Genomic DNA, 19,769 nt, shown 5'->3' with positions numbered 1-19,769 from the left:
CTCTAGATGTGTCTCAGGACACATGCATTTGGCTGCAGACCAGGCTGTCCCGTGGAAGTCCCATATTTACATTATTGCAAGTACAATTGTGCTTGTTGACATATAAGGAGTGCCCTTCGACATATCTGTATTGTGCAGTGTTAAGGCACCAGTGCATGAACTTGCAGAGCTGAACTTGCAGTCGCTGAACATGCTGAATGGCACACTGTTTATGTTGGGAAAATTGTTCATAGCAGAGCACTGAGGTGATCCCCCCACCCCAAGTGAACCTTGGTCACGTTGCAGGAGCACATGCATGTGCAGCCATAGGGGTCTCCCATGTGATAATGTGCATACCACAAAGGGGCCATGCTCTCACAAGCAAAACATATTGAGGATTAAAAGAAACAATTCTGTACTGGGTGAAAGTTCATAAAAGAGCATTTTCCAGATACATTGGGGGGGGGGGGGGGGGGGGCGGAGAGGCAGCATAATGAACACATGCTGCTATCTTAACTGAATAAATTAAAGAACTGGTGTTTATCTGAATGGGTTTCAGCTACCATTTTTGTGTGATATGCATGAATTCAAGCCCAAGTATGAAGTTATTATTTACACAGCTACCTGCGTGTCTTAGAGGTATTTGATGCTCATTCTCCTCGAATACCCAGGACACAGCACTGTCAAATGACAAGGCAAGAAACAAAATACAGTTTATCCATTTAAATTACATTACAGCCCTATACTTTACATAAACTGAGTTTATCTAGCCAGCGAGTAAAAAAAATCCCAAGGGTCAGTTGCACCAAGTGGAAAGTCCAAGCTAGAGGCTTAGTTAGCTACTAGTTACTTTCAAAATCAGCAAATGTTGGGCCATGATTACTTAGTTTACACCCTAAGTGCTGGTATGATCACAATGTTCTTTCCTTGCGCGTAAGTTACCAACTGCTACTTGGCATCATAGCTAGTTGGTTGATGGCCACTGACATATCATATCCATAAGTGAAACGTCTACTTGATTACTGAGTTGCAACATAGCATAGTGTTACTGAAAAATGATGCTGTGTACAGAAAATAAATAATGTTTTACTGTTTGTGAGTGACTGTATGAATACCCGCTGAGTGTAGGCAAAGGCTATTTCAGTTGTTAGTACATTGTTAGCTGTTGTGTTATTTAAAAATAAACTATGCTCACAACAATTCCATATGTAGCTAGTCTACTCTAGAATATATTTTATCACTGTGGACCCTATCAGTACCTGAAACTGCACACCTCACTCTTCTCATCTCCTTTCATGGTGTTTTCTCTGCCCAGCTTCTTTTTCTGGAATGATCACACACACACACACACCATTACAACTATTAAGATAATTCATATTTTTCTTAATTTTCCCTCTTTTTAGTTTTAAGAGCAAAATGTGTTGAGTATTTTAAATGTTTTGAATGTTGTTGAAATAAAACTATAGTCAATTTAAGTACACATTTTAGACAGCTATGGTTTCGGACATACTCACACTATTTTGACATACGTAAGATAATATCAGTGTATCAGCCTGTGTATCAGTGTCTCAGAATGTGAACATACGAGCTGAAATACCTTCATGTCATTGGTCATGGATGAGCCATAACCATACATGATTACAGCGTTTTGTTAAAGTGATTGGTGCATAGGTTTAGCCTTTTCCCACGCTTGTTGGTGGTGATTGATTTGGGCCTCGCTAAAACGGCTAGCTTGCTTGACATGTCAAAAAGAAAACCGGAGTGACCGGAGTGGAAGTTTTAATTCCAAAAGAAATAGCACTAGGGATAAAAATAACTGGATGTTTTATGACATATATTCCGCATATTCGTGCTCTTTCTGTACGCCTATTATTATTCCCACTATTGGTAAAATCGCCAGGAAAATGCGTTAATGTTAATGTTTTTCTGACTGACTTATGAGCAAACTAGTCCATACCTAGTTATTAGCTAGCTCGAGCTGCCATGTTCAGTTGAATTGGCTATGGATAGCCATGTAGTTGGCTATCATGGAAGCTGCCATTAGCAATATTATGACCGGATCACACAGTCTTACGGTAGGCAACCTTGCTTTCTTTCGTCATTTACCGATACTTTAGATGGCTTAATATGGGTGTGCTTTGCAGCGCATTATTTGAATTTCTTGTGCCTTTCTTTAATATTGTCTGCATGATGCCTCTTGTGCTACTACTTTTATTGGCTGCGGTAGCAACCACCACTAAGGTAAACTATTTTTGAATGGGCGCTTTTTTCAAAAATATAACTTACCTCCTGGAAGAGATTAGCTTCCAAACTATGTTGTGAAGTAAGGTCAGGTCAAAAAAAAAAAAAGAAAAAAAACCCTTCTTGTTGCCTGTTTGATATTTTACTATGTGCTACGCTCTATAAACCCCTTCCTTCTCTTTGGCCACCCCATTCTGCTGGCGCCCGGGGTAGTGGGCCCTATGCAAAGCTAATATTTTTGTTTGCGCATCTTAAAATGGAACATATAGGCTAGGCCAACGTTTCTGTTTTGTGTCCTTGCAGTGTTCAAGTGATCGATTAATGATGTGGTAAAAATGATAACATTTACAGTAACTATAGCTATATCAATATGCAGTGCCCTCCATAATGTTTGTTTCCAATGATGGGGGATGCCCCTCTTGTTGCTATGTCAGGGAGATGGACAGTTGGACCACTCTGGTGCAGAGATAACACCCCTGCTTCAGGATCTCTGCAGGGATAGAATCTGGTCTCAGAGATTTGTTATTATTTAACCACCTAATAGCAGTGCACAACTCCGAGACGACAGGTGGGAGGTTGAGGTTCTGGATGCTGGGTTGGGTTGGCAGCTCCTCTGAGTAGTAAAACAGGATTTGGGTCAATTAGGAGGGCTTCAAAATGTTCACCCCCCTCTAGTTTAGTTCTGTCTACAGCGGAGGATCCACCAGAACTTATAAGTGGACAGAGAGATGTTCTTAAGCCATGGGTGGTCTTCATGGCATCATAAGAAATATGCATGTCGTATCTGCATAGGATTGAATTTTGGATTGTGCCATGGTGCTTTGGATTTTTTTGTGAGAGAAATGGAAATCTGCATGAGACCAGAAGGAATCACGCTCTCACATTTAATTACTCTACTCTTGACAACTGGCAGAAAAATAACACCATACTTTATCAAACAGCAGAGACATGAGGAAGACAGAGAGTACCATGAAAACTAGCATTGGAAACCTGCATTGGAAAAGGAAGGAAACTCACTGTAGTTTCAGACATGCGATATCGGCAACTTTTACAAATGAACCTGCCCCTGAGCAAGGCTCTCTAACATCAATCAGGCAGAGGGAAACAGGATAGGGCTCGTGCTACACAGTGACAGTCAGGCCTTGAGTAATGCGATCCCAGCAGCCGGTTTAGCTGTGGGCTGCGCTGACCCCTGGGGCGGAAGCTGTAGCTGCTGCAGTCATGCCCTCATCTGAGAGAGACTGACTCTTCCTCCTGCAGGCCTTGTTGACTAGGACACAATGCTGGCCCTCCGGAGAGCAAAGGTTGTGACTTACAAAGGTGTTTATGTCCCTGAATACCCGGATTCATACCTGGATCCCAAGCTCATGTGTTCTCAGGTGAGCCTCATGTCTGAGTCATCCTGCTCAACATAAGATTTTTGGGCAATGACAAGTCTGTTAGGTGCTTGAGGCTCTGCAATCTAAAAGACCCAGATTAACCTTTGCCTCAAAGTAGCAGCTCTCCCTAGTTAACCTCCCTGCTATGACCGAAAATGGGTGGGCTATGACACCCCATCATACTAGTATTTCAAGTATTCTGACAATTTGACTGAGATTTAAGTAGTGCTGAACTTGATCTTAATCTTCACAGTAATAGCACGTTTGCTACAGAAGCATGTCTTGGGAACCCATGTTTACACCAGCGCTGTTTGTGTTCATGTTTGTGTGTCTGTCTGTCTGTCTGTGTGTTTGTGTTTGTGAAGGAACACCTGCATGAATGACAATGCCCCCATTGTGTGGGCTCTGCCATACAGAGCTTGCCTCATGTAATATCTTTGAAAAAGAGCATGCCACTATCGTCAGTGCTTATGCAGCAACCCTTCCATCTGAAGGTGTTGCAAACGAATGTTTCTGTGAGGGGCTGGGTGAAGCCCTCCACAAATATCTCCTCAAAGACTGATAAAAGCATGCTGTTGGGGCACTTCAAAACAAGATTTGGAAAGAATAGTGAGGTCTGGAAAATAATTAGACATCACGGCTTCAGCCATATCAGTGCAAACTGGGGAAAAAAAATGCTTCCCTTCTTGCCAAACAATTTAATTGGTCGATCCCACAACCTACTCTCATTGGTTTAGGACTTAGGCAATCTGAGGGCAAGGAGAAGGGCATTTGAGCAAGAACACAGGGATGTTCTCCAGAGCGTGGGATGAATTTGAATGCACGCACATACTCATGCTAACGCCCCTGGTGAGGTTGCCGCCCAGCCCTCCAGCCTTTGTGTTCAGAGGGAAAACAAAGATGTAAACCCTAGGCATGTGAAAGCTGTGTGTGCCAGGCTGGGGCGGTACCAGTGACGCTACATTATCTTATATAATATATAATATAATTTATATAAGATAATAAGATAATATAATTATATAAGATATATATTATTATATAAGATATATATTATATAGATATCAAATTTCCCATAACAAACAAAAATACAACATTTAAAATCTGTTCTACTGCTTTCCATCCTTGTCGCCGCTGTTAAATCAAAGAAAATTGAGTTTTCTCAGTTTTAAAGACAGGTCAAAGTCTCCATATGTTTTCCCCTTTACGTAGAACTAATTAATTTCCCCTGAAAGTTTTTAGGTAGGATTTTTCTAATTGTGTTCAGCACTACAACAATAAATTCAGACAGAGCAACAGATACATATCTCTTGCCTTCTTTTTTCTTGTCATTATCCTCTATGAGTTTTCTCATTTCTGCTCAACTTCTTTCCTGTACTGCCTCTCTACTCTGCCTATACAGCCTCTGTGTCTGCTGCACTCGGTCTGTGCGGCCATGCCTACTAACAATAGCAAAATGACAAATGAAGTGTGTTTTTACTTAAAGATCTACTTTTCATATTAATTAGCTTCTCAAGTGTTTTGTGACATATTAACATCAGTCACTGGTGTCACAAGATGTCACTGGTGTTATATGGATATACTGTGACACCAGTGATGCCAGTGACATTTCGATTATAATTGAGCTTTTTTTAAAATGGCTGTCACATGAGGGGAAAGATGACCTTGTTCAAATATTTTAAATGAATGTTATAAGAGATCAATGGCATTATTTTGACAAAATATTATCCAGCCATTACCACGCATTACACAAGTAATGTAGAGAAGTTATGTTCAGCCATAAATTGAATTATACATTTCAGAAATAATATAATTTTAATGACGCAGATAATAAAACAATAGCCTTGTTTTACACAGTTTCATCATTTTAAGCTTTTAAAAATAGAGTAGTATATTTTCTAACATTTTCTCAAATGTTGAAATGTGGCTGCGGGACAAGCTGTTTTACAGATTTAGATCAACTGTAAAATTTAAAAAATATGTTTTGTGACTAGTTTTTATTGGCTGTGCTAGCTGCAGTATCAATGCCAACTAGTGCCAAGTGCCATTTTTAGCCTGGTGCTTAGGGTATTTGTTATATAACTTCCCTCCTGGAAGAGATGAGCGTTAAAAGTTTAATGGTATTAGCTTCTAAACTATGTTCTAAAGTAAGGTAAGGTGATGCGAAGAAAGAAAAAAAACATAGACTATTGAACGTTATCATACTGGACATAGAGGACAGTTACCTGTTTGGCATTTTACCATGGAACCCCTAAAAAAAATACCTTGCCCCTCTTCGCTAGCCCAAACAGAATTTCCTGCTGGCGCCTATAGAGTCCAGAGAAGTTGATCATCAAGTTCCTTTTTTCTGGTTGTTTGGATAACTGCAAATCAATTTGACTTTACATTTTTTAAACATTATCTTTGAGCTGTCTATCATCTCCTGCAATGCCACCATTTGCAAAGTGATATAACAATATCACAAACAGCAAGACATCAATGTTGTAAGCAAGTTTTGGAGGTGTGCAGACTGAATGTGTTTCTAGAATAGTGACACAATTGTGCTTTCCTGTTGATCTTGATGGCTATTGATCTGGATGGAGAAGTTGATTGTTGAGTGCATGCATGGTGGGTACGTCGTGGGCGGTGCTATTTGATTGATACATAAAATTTTTCAAATGCATATGTGCTCATTCCAAAGTTCGCTGAAAATGGCCGGTGGGGATGAAAACCTTTAGCGATTACTATTACTGTACATTTTTTTCTTGCTTTTTCAATAAATATTTCACATTATATCACATTAAACACTTTGAATCATAAAATAGGACAACTTCTTCCATTTGACAGGTGTAGATTATTTTTTTAAAATATCTGGTGCTTACCCTTTAAAAGCGAATTAGTTCCTATCAGTTGCTTAATGCCCTTAGTCACATTTGTTTGGATATACTTCGACTGTTCTGATTGGTAATGCAGTCTGCACACAAAAATGTATCTGCCATGACAGTTGTGCAATCTATATTGTTGTTATGAAACAGCTCCCATGTTATGCAATCAAAACACATGATCAGGCGCACTATATTGTTGTTGTGGAGATGGGTGGCTTGATGTGTATCTCATAAGCCCCATTTAAATTAACAAAACATTTTCACAAACAAAAAGACATACATATGTGACATTCCAGGACAGGTTGCGCCCATGTCACTGACGTGTGTTCCTTGCGGCAATAACTGTTAATGAAATGAATCCAAACAAAGACGATATCGCGTCCTTCATGCTACTCACAATATGCAATGCTAGATTAAAATGGCATTAAACAGCAAACATTAAACAACAAAGTGTTGGCACAGATGCAGTTTGCTGCTGTGCCGCATCTCAGAAGTTGCAGTCATCATAAATGCAAGACAATAGAAAAAATGTAAAGGGCAGGATGAACCTTTACTGATAGCATAACCGATTTATACAGTTTACTGATTTATGCAAAACAGTCGCAAGAACTTCACAGTCTTTACCCTGGGAGGTGTAAGGAGGAGGATCCCCATCAGCTAAGCCTGATGAAGCATCGCCGAGTTAGCGAGTCAAATCGGTCCTTTTCTACACAGCAGACGAGAGCTTAAAGCACTGAGGGCAAGGCCTTCTGATTAACCCCTCAGAAAACTCCCTTGATTATATCTGCCACTGGTAAAATGGACATGCTCTCAATTAATGGGACTGTTGGGGCTTCCACAAACCGTAGCAACATTTTAACAGCTCTCACCGTGCAGCCAATAGATTATTACTGGGCTCTCCCTACAGGTCAGTCAACTTCCAGGTCAGTGATTTTCCCAAGGTCAGCAGAATGGTGACCTGAACTAGGGACGAGGACAAACAGGAGATGCAGAGAGGTGGTGAGTTTGAAGCTTCACCCCTCCCCCACCTGCCGATCAAAGTTAATAGTGTATATCCACACAGCAAACTAAATCCAAGAATATTTATACAGTAATGTGCACGTGAAACCAAGAAATGTAAAATGAACAAAATGTTAATTATTTACATTTAACATACATTCTAGATCATGGCAATGGATTATACTGGTCAAAATAAATAATTCTGCCAAGATTTCCTGGTACTGTTGAATCATTGTGTCGTTGATCTCAAATAGTGCACCAGGACCACTAGCAGCAGAACATCTCCAAAACATCAATAGTCCACCTCCATATTTGACATGGGTGCTTCTCCTTGTATGCATTCCATTTTGCCGGCAACAATTGTCATCTCTATTGTCCTCATGAAACAGCACTCATGTTATGTATTCAAAACACAAGATCAGACGCACTACATTGTGATCTTGGAGATGGGTGGGTGGCTTGATGTATGACTCATAAGCCCCATTTAGATTAACAAAACATTTTCACAAGCAAAAAGACATTACAGGACAGGTCCTGCCCATGTCAGTGACGTGGGTTCCTTGCAGCAATAACTGTTGGCAAGCTTCGTTAATGAAATAAATCAAAACAAAGACGATATCGCAACCTTCGTGGTACACACAATATGTAATGCTGGACTAAAACGGCATTAAACAGCAGACATTAAACACCAAACTGTTGACACAGATGCAGTTTGCAGCCGTGCAGTGCCTCAGAAGTTGTAGTCATCATAAATGCAAGACAATAGAAAAAAATCTGTAAAAATGTAAAGGGCGGGATGGGCATTCTAGATGATGGCAATGGATTATACTGGTCAAAATAAATAATTCTGCCACGATTAATTGTTACTGTTGAATTCATTGTGCCATTGATCTCAAATAGTTCCCCTGGACCACTGGCAGCAAAACATCTCCAAAACATCAATGGCCCACCTCCATATTTGACACGGGTGCTTCCTCTTGTATGCATTCCATTTTGGCACCAAACATGTTGATGGTATGTGTATCGCCAAAACATTTTGGTTTTATCCGGCCATAGCACTCTCTTCAAAGTCATTCTAATGGTTTGGCAAACTCCAGATGCTTGGTTTTGTTTATTGGGCTCAGTGAACTGTCTTCCTGCCAACGTTCCAAAGAGTTTGCTGGTATGGAGGTGCCTTTTCTGAGACTTGGTGACCCCAAGATGCCAATCTTAAACTGTGATCCTTGGGTTACTTATGGCCTCCCTCACAATCGTCCTTACCCTCTCTGGGAATTATATGCACTTGCATCCTCTTCCTGGCAAGTTTGTAACCATTCCATATGTGTTATGCCTTATTATTATTGCCCTTGCAGTGCAAAGTGGTGTGTTCAACACATTTTTTTGGGCCCATTACCAGACTTGCGATGGTTAATTACCATCTGTGTCTTCTGAAATTGACTGTTCTTTGGCTTTTCCCATTCTGATGGTTGACAAAGGGATTTTACATGAATTATGTGGCAGAGAGCGATGTTCCCACGGCAATATTCTTTAGTCACAGACTAGGCCTACACCCCATCTGTTTCCTGTGACTCTGAGGTCCCCCTGCAGTTGCCTTAGTGACAGTGCCAAACTAACCTATGAGGTCTTTGTTGCCAGGACAATGAAGGGGAAGCAGAGATTTGCATTCTCCTTCAATATAGTAAACTGTGTCCAGTACATAACTGAAGGAAAAGAAAAGGTGCCACTAAACCACTTGTAACTGCCATGTTATCTCTTTCCATGCCTCTGATCCCCCTGAAGTAGCAACAGTTAAGTCAGAAGAGGCTATCCAGTTAGGTAGCTAGCTAAATGTAGACTGTTAAAGCTGTCAAAATGAGTGAACTACAGGCTGACACAAAGTAGAATATAAATGTTCTAATAATGATAGCAGTTTACAAGGTATCGCATCTCTGGTAAACTTTTGCGGTGGTTCTTTGGGTACATTTGTCAAAATGAAATGAAGATTTAGATCAATAAGAATTATTGAATTCATAAGTATTCACCCCATTTGTATTAACAAATTAAATTGGGCCAGGTGTATTCCTTGTTCTAGAGAGACCACAATGAATAAATACATTAAATTACACCTATGTTGGTTTTGAATTTACCTGTGTTTGATTACATGAGAATAGTGATGATTTCACCAAGGAACCCGAATTTGAAGTCATCAAGCTGTAAGGAGGCAAATGTTTTATAATTGCACAGGTTCTAAAGACTGGAAAAGCTTTGAACTATATTAGGAGCACTTTATGTCCACTGTGACAAAATGGGAAAAAAGGCCATTCTATGAAACAGACCAACTTGACAAGAAGGGCAATCTTAAGAGAATTGAGCAGCAAAGAATAGAGCAGCAAAACAAAAAGAAAAAGATTGTCGTGTAAGGTTGAGCTCTTTGGCATGGAAGTGAAGCACTATGTTTGCCACAAACCAAACACAGTGCCCAACCAAAGTAACACCATACTTGCTGTCATGGTTTGGCTTGGCAACTTTGATTGGGGGGTGGGGGAGGGGTGGGATTCAAAACATTGCAAGCTTCAAACTCACCACCTCTCTGCATCTCCTGTTCATCCTCTCCCTGGTTCAGGGAAAACCACTGACCTGGAAGTTGACTGACCTGTAGGGAGAGCCTAGTTATAATCTATTGGCTGCATGGTGAGAGCTGTTGGCATGGTGGTGGCAGCATCATGCTATGGGGTTGCTTTTCAACAGGAGGGAAAAGCAACCCCTCAGCTTGTTGCGATAAAGATGGACAGGATGGATGGATGAAGCTAAATACAGGCAAATCCTTGAGAAGAACCTGTTTCAGTCACCAGAGATCTGCATTTTTAGATGAAGATTAATGTTCCCAATATCTCATGGCAAAAACTACAATAGGAATGTTTTGGAAAAAAAGCATGTCAGTTTTCTGTAATAGCCAAAACAATTCCCAAACTTAAATCCCACTCAATATCCGCATTTTTCTGTGCACCAATGCTCTCCATCCAATTTCTTTTGCATTTACATAGAAAAATAGAAAACATCTGTATGATTCATACATTAATACAGACACACAGTACCTAAGAAGATTCAAAGCTGTAATTGCTGCCAAAGGCTTCTTCAAAAATACCAACACAGGCCTACACTGACGGACCGGACACAGATAGTCATACAAGCTCACTAACAGACAAAAACACAATGTTTCCAGGGCACTTAGCATAGCTAAGTCATATTCACCACAACATTGCCAGTTTGTCATGTTTGGGGTTACACAATCTGAAAGATATTAATGAAACGTCTATCTGTCTCTCTCGCTCTCTCAAACAATTTTATTTTCCCCGTCACTGAAAAAGCCCCACCCCCACTGCACCCACTTTCCAGTATTTCAGTGCCAGCCTGCCTTTGGCCCCTTGCCAACCTGCAGCTAGCACACAGCCACTCAATACACTGCCCACAAAAGACAATGCAAAACCAAACCCCATCAGCACCAATAAGGGGCTGAGATGGTTCCATGAAAGGCCTCAGCACAGCAACTGACAGAAATGGATGTTGTAAGAAAAATAATCGTAATAATAACACCCAAATAAACACTAAATTCAGCATTATTTCCTACATATTCTTGTGTTCACCAGAAATACTGCTGTGGACACAGAAGAAACAGGAATAACAATGTATAACAGAGAAACCTACAAACTGTGATCTTCAATGCATGCTGTGACTAAATAAATTGATGGTTTCACCTTTGTGGATGGCTGGACTGCTGTCACCGCTCACCTCCTGCACTCTATTCAAACACTATGATACTGTATACCCTGGTCTGTCTAAGCACCAGTCACCTCAAGGTGATTTTTAAGGACATGTAACCATGAACAAACAAGCTTTTCTGATGAATCACCTTGGGATGTTTACATTCAGTTATGTCCAAAAGTGACACAACTGAGTTGAAGGAACAAAAGGCTTTTGTCCAGGGAAAGGTTGGTTTTGAAGAGTAGGATGTTTGTGCTTGCGTAAATCTTACAATGCATAGATCTAACTGAGTCACTTTAAATTCCAGGCTTTCGGTCTACCACAGAATAGTGTTCAAGTCTAATAGAAAAGGAAAGCAATTATAGTGGATAACAGCTTACGGAACTAACAAACATACACAGTTACTCCTGTTGAATTGTGTGCAATGAACACTGTCACCTATGTTATGTGGATGATGTATAGGGTGATACTTTCCCATATGAAACTGAAATTCATGGTGACATCTAGTGGTGAGACCTAAAAAGAAAGACCCAAAAGTCTCTGGAGGAAACCATTTCATTCACTCCTCACCAAAAACAAGACTGTGCAAGGACCAAAGAAAGTGAAACTTCGGTGATTTTATTTTTGTTTTTATTTAACCTATTACCAGGAAGTGATTGAGATAAATAATCTCTTATGAGGCAGACCTGGCAAAGAAGGAGTTATGTACAATTCCACAGCCAAAGAGGCCATTCACTATCATACTGTATATGGAATAGAATTGTATTGTCTAAAAACGCCAGAAATTTGTTCACATCGCAACTTAACCTTGAAACTGCACCTAAATATCTAGCTTTAAATCTGTTATTTACATGATTGGCCCATTTATCTGATTGGGTTGGATGGTAAAAGTTATTCCAGTACTGGATAGCACCAGTCAGTCCAGCCAGTGAACATCATGTTTGATGTTAGGATGGGCCAGCGTACTTTCCTCCAGCAGGCCAAACTCATGGGTCATCTGAGAGTGGATAAAGGTACAGTAACTCTTGGCCTTGAGCCATGTCATCAGTGGATCAAAATGCAATGTCCTTCTCTGTGTGACCAGCACCTCCTTGTCTAAAACAGAACTATGAAAGCAACCTTTTTTTACCACCATCCAACCAGAGGACAGAGCTCATTATTGCCATCCAACCACAGAGCAGCTACCTATTACACTATACAATTAGGGAGTAGGGCTTGCGAGCACTGTTCTACTTGGGAGCAGATTGCAGTTGTGCTTTCCAACCAGGGAGTGCCCTTAGTTACCACTGTCTGAAGGCAAAAATGGTTCAGTCTATGCTAATTAGCATTAAACATGATAATAACAAACCACCACAGCTTTGTGTCGCTTCATACCACAGAACTGGATAATCTGTCAATTGTCGAAAAACAAGAATTTTAGGAGGAGGGAATTAGACAGGATCATTATGTGAATAATTTCAGTGATAACGCATCATCAGTAATGCTACTAATGAGGTATTAAGCCCCCCCAAACAATAACAATACAATGTGAGGGGATCAACCGCTCTGTGGGATCAGTGTAGGGGGTGACCCGATGGTGCCCTCGCTCTGGGGTCAGAGTCACAAGGTCAGGGAGGAAGCTCATCATTATGAGGGCCCAGCTGGCCCAGGACTTGGGAAGTGGAGGAGTGGTCAGTGGTCATCAACTGTGTAGGTCCCCCAACTCTGTCCTATAGCAACCCAAGGACTGCAGGGCTCATTAATGCACCATGATACACTCTGTCATAACAATTCAGTAAATTAAGGGTACTCTTCTGAACAGAATTGATGGGATCAATTATTTCATAAAACAGGGAGGGGTTGGTGCTATGATCAGATATTGACCATCCCAATTAAGCTTGCAATCATTGTGGTTGGAGGATCTCAACGTCCGATCAGGTCCCTCTGAGCTCCGGTAGTGTGGTACACATCATGACCATTTTACCCTCATATACACTAGAGTATCTAAGCGACCCTGTCTCTGCTTCATGCCAGTATGTACTCCGCTGCTAACAGCAGCTGTCCTGTCATCATAGGTCAGCTGTGCTATCAGAAGGGCTGGGTTAGGGGCACAGTCTGCCAATCATTATCATTTATGAGCCTTGCCCTTTCATTTCGAAATGCTTCAAGCAGAGCTCCGTAGAAACGCAACAGCTCCCACCCTGAACCCCACTTTCACCTGCATGCTAATGTGCACTTGGGCTGAACCCTAACATTTGACCCCATCAGATCAGGCCAAAGAGTAGAGGTCACTCCCTCAGTGAGTTAAAATATACTAATTAGGGCACTAATGAACACTAAGCACATAACAACCCTGCTTCCCACTGCCGAGGTGGCCGCAAGGTCATTGCAGTGTCCACTGAGGGATGACCCAAACCCTAGTATCAGTGGCACACTCCACTCATGAGCTGACTCTTCCACAGCGTCAATTAAGGGCAATATTGACCCTTACTACTAACGTTCCTCTGCATACTACAGGCACATCGCAGTGCAGATATTGCTTCCAGACTGTTCTGTGCGTATATCCTACAAGCTGAATGAGACTTAATGTTGGGGGAAAGGGCTGCTTAGAGTGGGCCTGTATGACAAATACCATGATTTACCATCAAAGATGGCTTGGCGTCAGTGGAGATTGCAGGATGCGCCAGTGGTTGGAGAGAGGATTTCATTGGGTGTGCTGTGCGACTGTGGTTTCGGGTAAACCAAGTCTGTTTCACCACCACCACCACCACACCACTATGGATGGCAAGCAGTGGGAGTTTAAGTCATCACTTTCATGTAGGTTCCTCTTTGTTCAGGATTCAACAGCACTTCAACGCAGCATGAACAGCAATAACAAAAATACAACAAAGGCTCATGTATTAACATATAAGGCTACCCACATTTACAACATGGTCACTTTTCATACAGTAGACTAATATATGGAAATCACTTAACTGAATAAATGAGGTTTTTTGCATAAGCCACTTCATTGCATTATCAAAGATGCATTTTATCCACATGAGGCAGGCTAAAGTGCTGCCAGGAGCACCTCATACTATTACAGACTCGATTGATCTGTGGAAGCAGCAGACCCTGCCCATGGTGCTTTGCGGTCCTAAAACGTGGACCACCTGCACCACTCCCCCCACAACCAACAGCCCCCCGGATCACGTAATCCAATCTCTCACTGGCAGAACTGGGGCCTGACCCGCGGCTGACCCAATTACAGGGCCCACCAGAGAGCCGTCGCCTGCTAATTGCCCCGGCTGACCGCTGCGGAATGGCGCTTTCATTGCGCCTAATTCCATTAAAATAATCTCGTTTCGGTTTAAAGCACAGTGTGTCGACCGTGGTCTGGAGCGCGAGGCGAGGAACCGGGCCCTTCAGGGAAACGGCTCTTGAGATCATCTCTCTGAGGGCTTCAGTCGCCTGGAGCGGTGCGGCGGGGGGTGGGGGGTGTTTGTGAGTATCAAACCAATTTGTAAAGATTGCCCCAGCATACCATGAGGAACGTGGATCGCGCTGCAGCCGCTACGATGTGTGTTGACCGAAAGCGTTAATGCTGTTAGAGGGGGGGAGTTGCTCTGTGGGTACTTTGAAGGTGTCGCACTATGCAAATTGTGCACAAATTTTCTGCCGTTTATGGTCTGCTGGCTGGGAACAGTAACGACAAAGATTGGTGAATCTGAGCAGAATTTTGTTTATCTTGGTGCGCTCAAGCACAACCACTGCATACCTGCCATTCCCATTGAATTATTAGTGAAACCATGTGCAAAGAATATACCTATTGAGTCAGCTTATTCTTGGAGATTTTTCACATGATGAGAGTGTAATTGAGGTAAGGCCATCTTGAATATTCTGTTGTGTGCTTGAAACCATTCTGATCATTAGATTTATTAATGGATTTATAAGGGTTTGGAAGGCACCTATATACAAGGGTTGAAAAGACACCTATCTAAAATGGTTGACAGGTACTATGCCACTGTGCTGAGACTGAGAACCATCACTTTGGCCAGCTCACTGGCGTGTCAGAGGACATTTGATAAACGCTCCATGAAACACATTTCCTCGTTGTTACGCTCTGAGCCCACTGCCAGGTCTTGCTGGCTGGCAGGTCACCATGGAAGCCCCCTGCCCCCCCCCCCCCCATGCCAGGGCAGCACAGGATGTGTGACTTCCTGTGAGTGAGCTCACGGGATTTAACCCTTTACTCACACTTCAGTCCTCCTCTTCACGACTGTACCCCATCTGCTCAGCAGCACCCCTTGGGAGGTCTGCAGTAATCACCACAGTATGCCCTCTTACTCCCAAAAGTGCTCTGGGAAGAATATCTTTCATCAGGGCAATTAAGAGATAGCATTTCATCTCTTACCTATTTTTTGTAATGCTTTTCTGTGCACGGTTTCGACAAGCTTTGCAGTACCTGTACCAGATGAGGTAAAACCTGGCTATAACCACTCAGAACCATTTGTTCATACTGTTGCCATCAACACTGCTGCTGCACAGCGCAGACTCCCCAAATATGTGTCGAGTCTGCAGAGCTACGTTTAATTTCTGGGAAGCAAAGAAACCCCACCACAACATTGTATGTGCAGCAACCCTAGGATTGGGTACATTGTTATTATGAGAGATTATGATTAGTGTGGGGCCAGTCTGGGCTCTTTAACATATACAAGAGAGTGCTGACATGAAAATGAGGAGTGAGGTGTACCCACATTTTCCTCTAAATCTGACACAGAAATCCATGAAGAGTGGGGGAGGAATGCAGGATCAGAGTGGCAACAGCTCCCCCTGTTGGCAAGACCTGGGAAAAGCAGCACGTAGAGGAAATCCAGCACACAATGGGGAGAGGGGCTTGAGAGCAAGAGCTACAGCAATGTTTGTCCCTGTTGGGTCAATGGTGCATTGTCTCTGCACTGTCCTGGATCCGGAAGAATACCACAACAATCACAACACAGCAGGAGTTCACTGAAGGGATACTGAGCACTGGAACTTTTGGGTCCTTTTTAAGAGCGCCCCCACATTCAACAATCACATCCCATCATCAGCACGTGAAGAGTAAACACAGCGAATCCATGGCAGAGAGAGAGAGAGAGATACATCGTCCACAGGCCCCTTGTCTGATCCCCACTGAGTGGGCTGTCGCAGTGAAATCCTCTCCAACCTAACTCTGCATTCTGGGAAATGGAACATCTGACAAGATTTGGTCTTAAAAACAGCTTGTTCTGTGGTTTGGCACAAATCACAAAAGCACAGACACAACTGACTCTGAAAAAATATCTGACATTATTATTATTATTATTATTATTATTATTAATGTTATTATTATTATTATTATTATTATTAAGAGATTAAATTAGGTGAGAAGTTTTCAGAGCATTTTGTTTCGTATTAATTCTGTCTCAGGCTAGCATTTTTCCATAGGATCAGAAACATGCGTTTTGGCAGTCGCTGTAATGGCAGTGTTCAAAGTTTAAAGTCAGCTGATGAGAACTTGGGCCTGCAAAGTGCTAGAGTTAAACGGCGGGCTGTGTTTTTCCATAAAGATGGTCACGACAGACGCAAACTGTAAACAATTATGTACCCAGCTTGTTTGGCTAATATCAAAAGGCTGCGCATATTTCCTGCTATTTTGCTGGAGCACATTTTTCTTTCAAAGAACAGGAAGAGAAGCGAATGTTTCCCACAGACTTGCGGAGAGCAGATCTCAATGCCTTTCCAGGCCATTTCTATGTCTTATTTGGAGCGCACAATAAACTAAAAGCCTGATCCATTGTGAGGGGGCCTTTATGCTGGGGCGCCCAGCCCCCTCATTACTGTTTGGAAAACAAAAGCCTTTACTGTGCTTTGTTTTATGCATACCGCAGTTTTTTGCTTTATCAACAAGGCATTTTTCTTTTATCTAACATAAAGGTTTTCATCATAAGAAGCTTGGAGAAGTCAAACCACAACAGCCAAATGAATGCATCCATATCTGAGTCATCGTGGTCCCGCTGATAAGACTAATTTACCACAAGCATGAGTTATCTTATCGTATGATCAAACCACGCACTGAAATAAATGTTTACAGATATACCATGAGAAAGCTACTGAGAATGATTATGGGCCAGAACAATGTATTAGTCATCTGTTACTGTAGCTGGCTTGTGAATTATTACATTGCTTGTGAATAAAGATATGGTTTGATAATAAACTCAAGTAGTATTGCATCATGCACTTTTCCTTCCCAAGTACACCAGCTCTGGGGGAAGCGGGAAAGGACACCCCAGTTCATGTGATTTCAGCCTTGTGTGTGAGTGTGACTCAGGGTGTATAGTCTTAGCGAATGCTGCTATTGAAACAATCGCCAATGGTAGGGCCAAAACGTCATTGCTTTTTCCTGCCTTACTTCACCAGCCTCGCAAACAATTCTACACTAAAACATCAGCAGAAATCCTCTAAAAGCATTACAGAATTTCCTGAGCTGGGCTGGACAGGGGACAGGCATTCAGTTAGATAAGCCTGGTGTGATGACCTTGGGCTAGCAAGGCTCTGTTTTTGTTCAACCTCCACCGGCACTTATGAATGATTTTTATTATTTTTATTTAAGATATGCCCTTGTCCAGAGCAGCTAGTCAGCTAGCCAACAAGCACAGTATTACTATAAAACAAGGACAGGAGTTGGGAGAATTGTGGGGTGTCCCTCAGAACCAACGTTGGACCGTCACACGCAAATTCATTACAAACTACTGCTAAATGTCTTCCATCAATTACTCAGACCACAGACTGGACCTTTTTTATAATTATGAAAACAGATATCTGACAACCCAACATGCGGGTCCAGCATCCAGTCTAAAAACAGCCTGGCCTTGGACCTTCACCCTTTGGGGCTCAAGGAAGGGGTTTATACGGTAAGGGGTGAGGAAAAGATCTGGATGTAAGGGTTCAGGTTAAATACAGGTTTCCTTTCCCAAACAAAATGTCCAACATTCAAGACCATTTCATGACCTGACACAGAAATGCACACAGTGTACATTAAACATAGGGACATACGACTAATAAACTATCCCATCCGCTTCACTGATGCAAATAGGCACTCTCTAGCACAAGTAGGAGGTTACTGCTTTTGCCCCCTTGCATAAGATCCCTGCGTCCCTTCTGAAAAAAGGGCCTGGGGTCGTGCTGCCACACCTATCGGAGAGAAAGCTGATGGAAGTGAGGTAGCGTGGGATAGGTCTTGGCCCGACCCCTGATGAATTCACTGGCCTTCTGTCTATCTGCTCTGGGACAGATGAAGCAGTCTGGCAGCCAGCTGTGTTTTCCTGCAGGGCTCTGCTTCTACAGCCACAATGAGTTCACTAAAGCAGGGTCTGAGCCCTTATACTGCCACTCAAGGCTTCGAATGGAGGGTAGGTGGTTGGGCCCTGATGAAGTGCTTGAAATGTCACTACTCACAGATTAGCTTTGCTAAATCACTTGATAGCAGAATAGCAGTGTGCTGGTGTTCTTCACATATATTCCAAAGGGATCCCAGTCTGTTAAAGTTTTACCAAAGGACGTGAGCTGGTGAAAGATGATGTTCTTACCAGGGATAAGAAAGGGGCAGCCATACCAGGAGTAGTGTCACCACTCCAATGAGGGGTTTTCAGGGAAAAACCTGAGAGCGGGAGGCCCAAACGGCAGCCAGCTTTTTTCCATAGCGGAAGAACTACTTGGCAAAGCTGTCACAAAACACCAGTGGAACTTTCTTGTAAGGACCACTGTCACCTAGAGAAGTACAAGAACAATAATGTGGGGGTTGTCAAACTGCGGCTCACTCTCAGGGAGTACTGCGGCACGAAGAATAGGAAATGGCCCTTATATGTAAGACTTGAGAGACACAGAGGCAATCCTAGAAATGTAGGTATTAAAATAAATAAACCAACCTAAACGTAAACCAGTACTTCTCTGGAAGTATCTGTTCATGTTACCTTAGTGTTGCTGTGATTAATATGCTGATGCAGCTGCCTAACAATTTATTTTCCTTCTTTCTGTCCAGTAGTAAGCAGTTTGTTCCAGAAGCATCCATCACTCACTGTGTATGCTCCTCAACTTATGCATGACTCATGACAGTTGGGCCCGAAAAACAGCGGCCCGCTACATTATCTCCACTTGAACACTTGAGTGGGCCGTGATGACGGATTGCCGACCGATGAGACGGGGCAGATGACCCTGGAGATTGCCTTTGGCACCAGATACCCTGCGCTCTGAAGCGTACACACCCAGGTACTCGCAGGGGCCTGTCGGGTGGCGGAGGATCAAGGGCTCAGAGGAAAACTAGCGCGGCGGCTCAAGTGGGGGGCTTGCCCAGGAAGAAACCGCTCTGGGGATGGGTCTAGTCACCTGGAAAGCCTGCGTTTACCTTCCCCCTTACCCAGCATTCCCCCCCACCACCCCTCTCCCCTTGCCTCCCCCCCCCCACCCTGGAGCGCAAACTTCCTGGAATTGAGCTCACTTGACAAGGGCCAACCCTGGGGGTCAAGGGGACACCTATGCGCACAGACAGCACTGCAGGCATTGTCTTCCACATACAATAATGGGAACGGCAGCA

This window comes from Conger conger, chromosome 1 (genome assembly GCF_963514075.1).
Source record: "Conger conger chromosome 1, fConCon1.1, whole genome shotgun sequence".
Classification (NCBI taxonomy): Eukaryota; Metazoa; Chordata; class Actinopteri; order Anguilliformes; family Congridae; genus Conger; species Conger conger.
Note: the sequence above shows the minus strand (reverse complement) of the source record.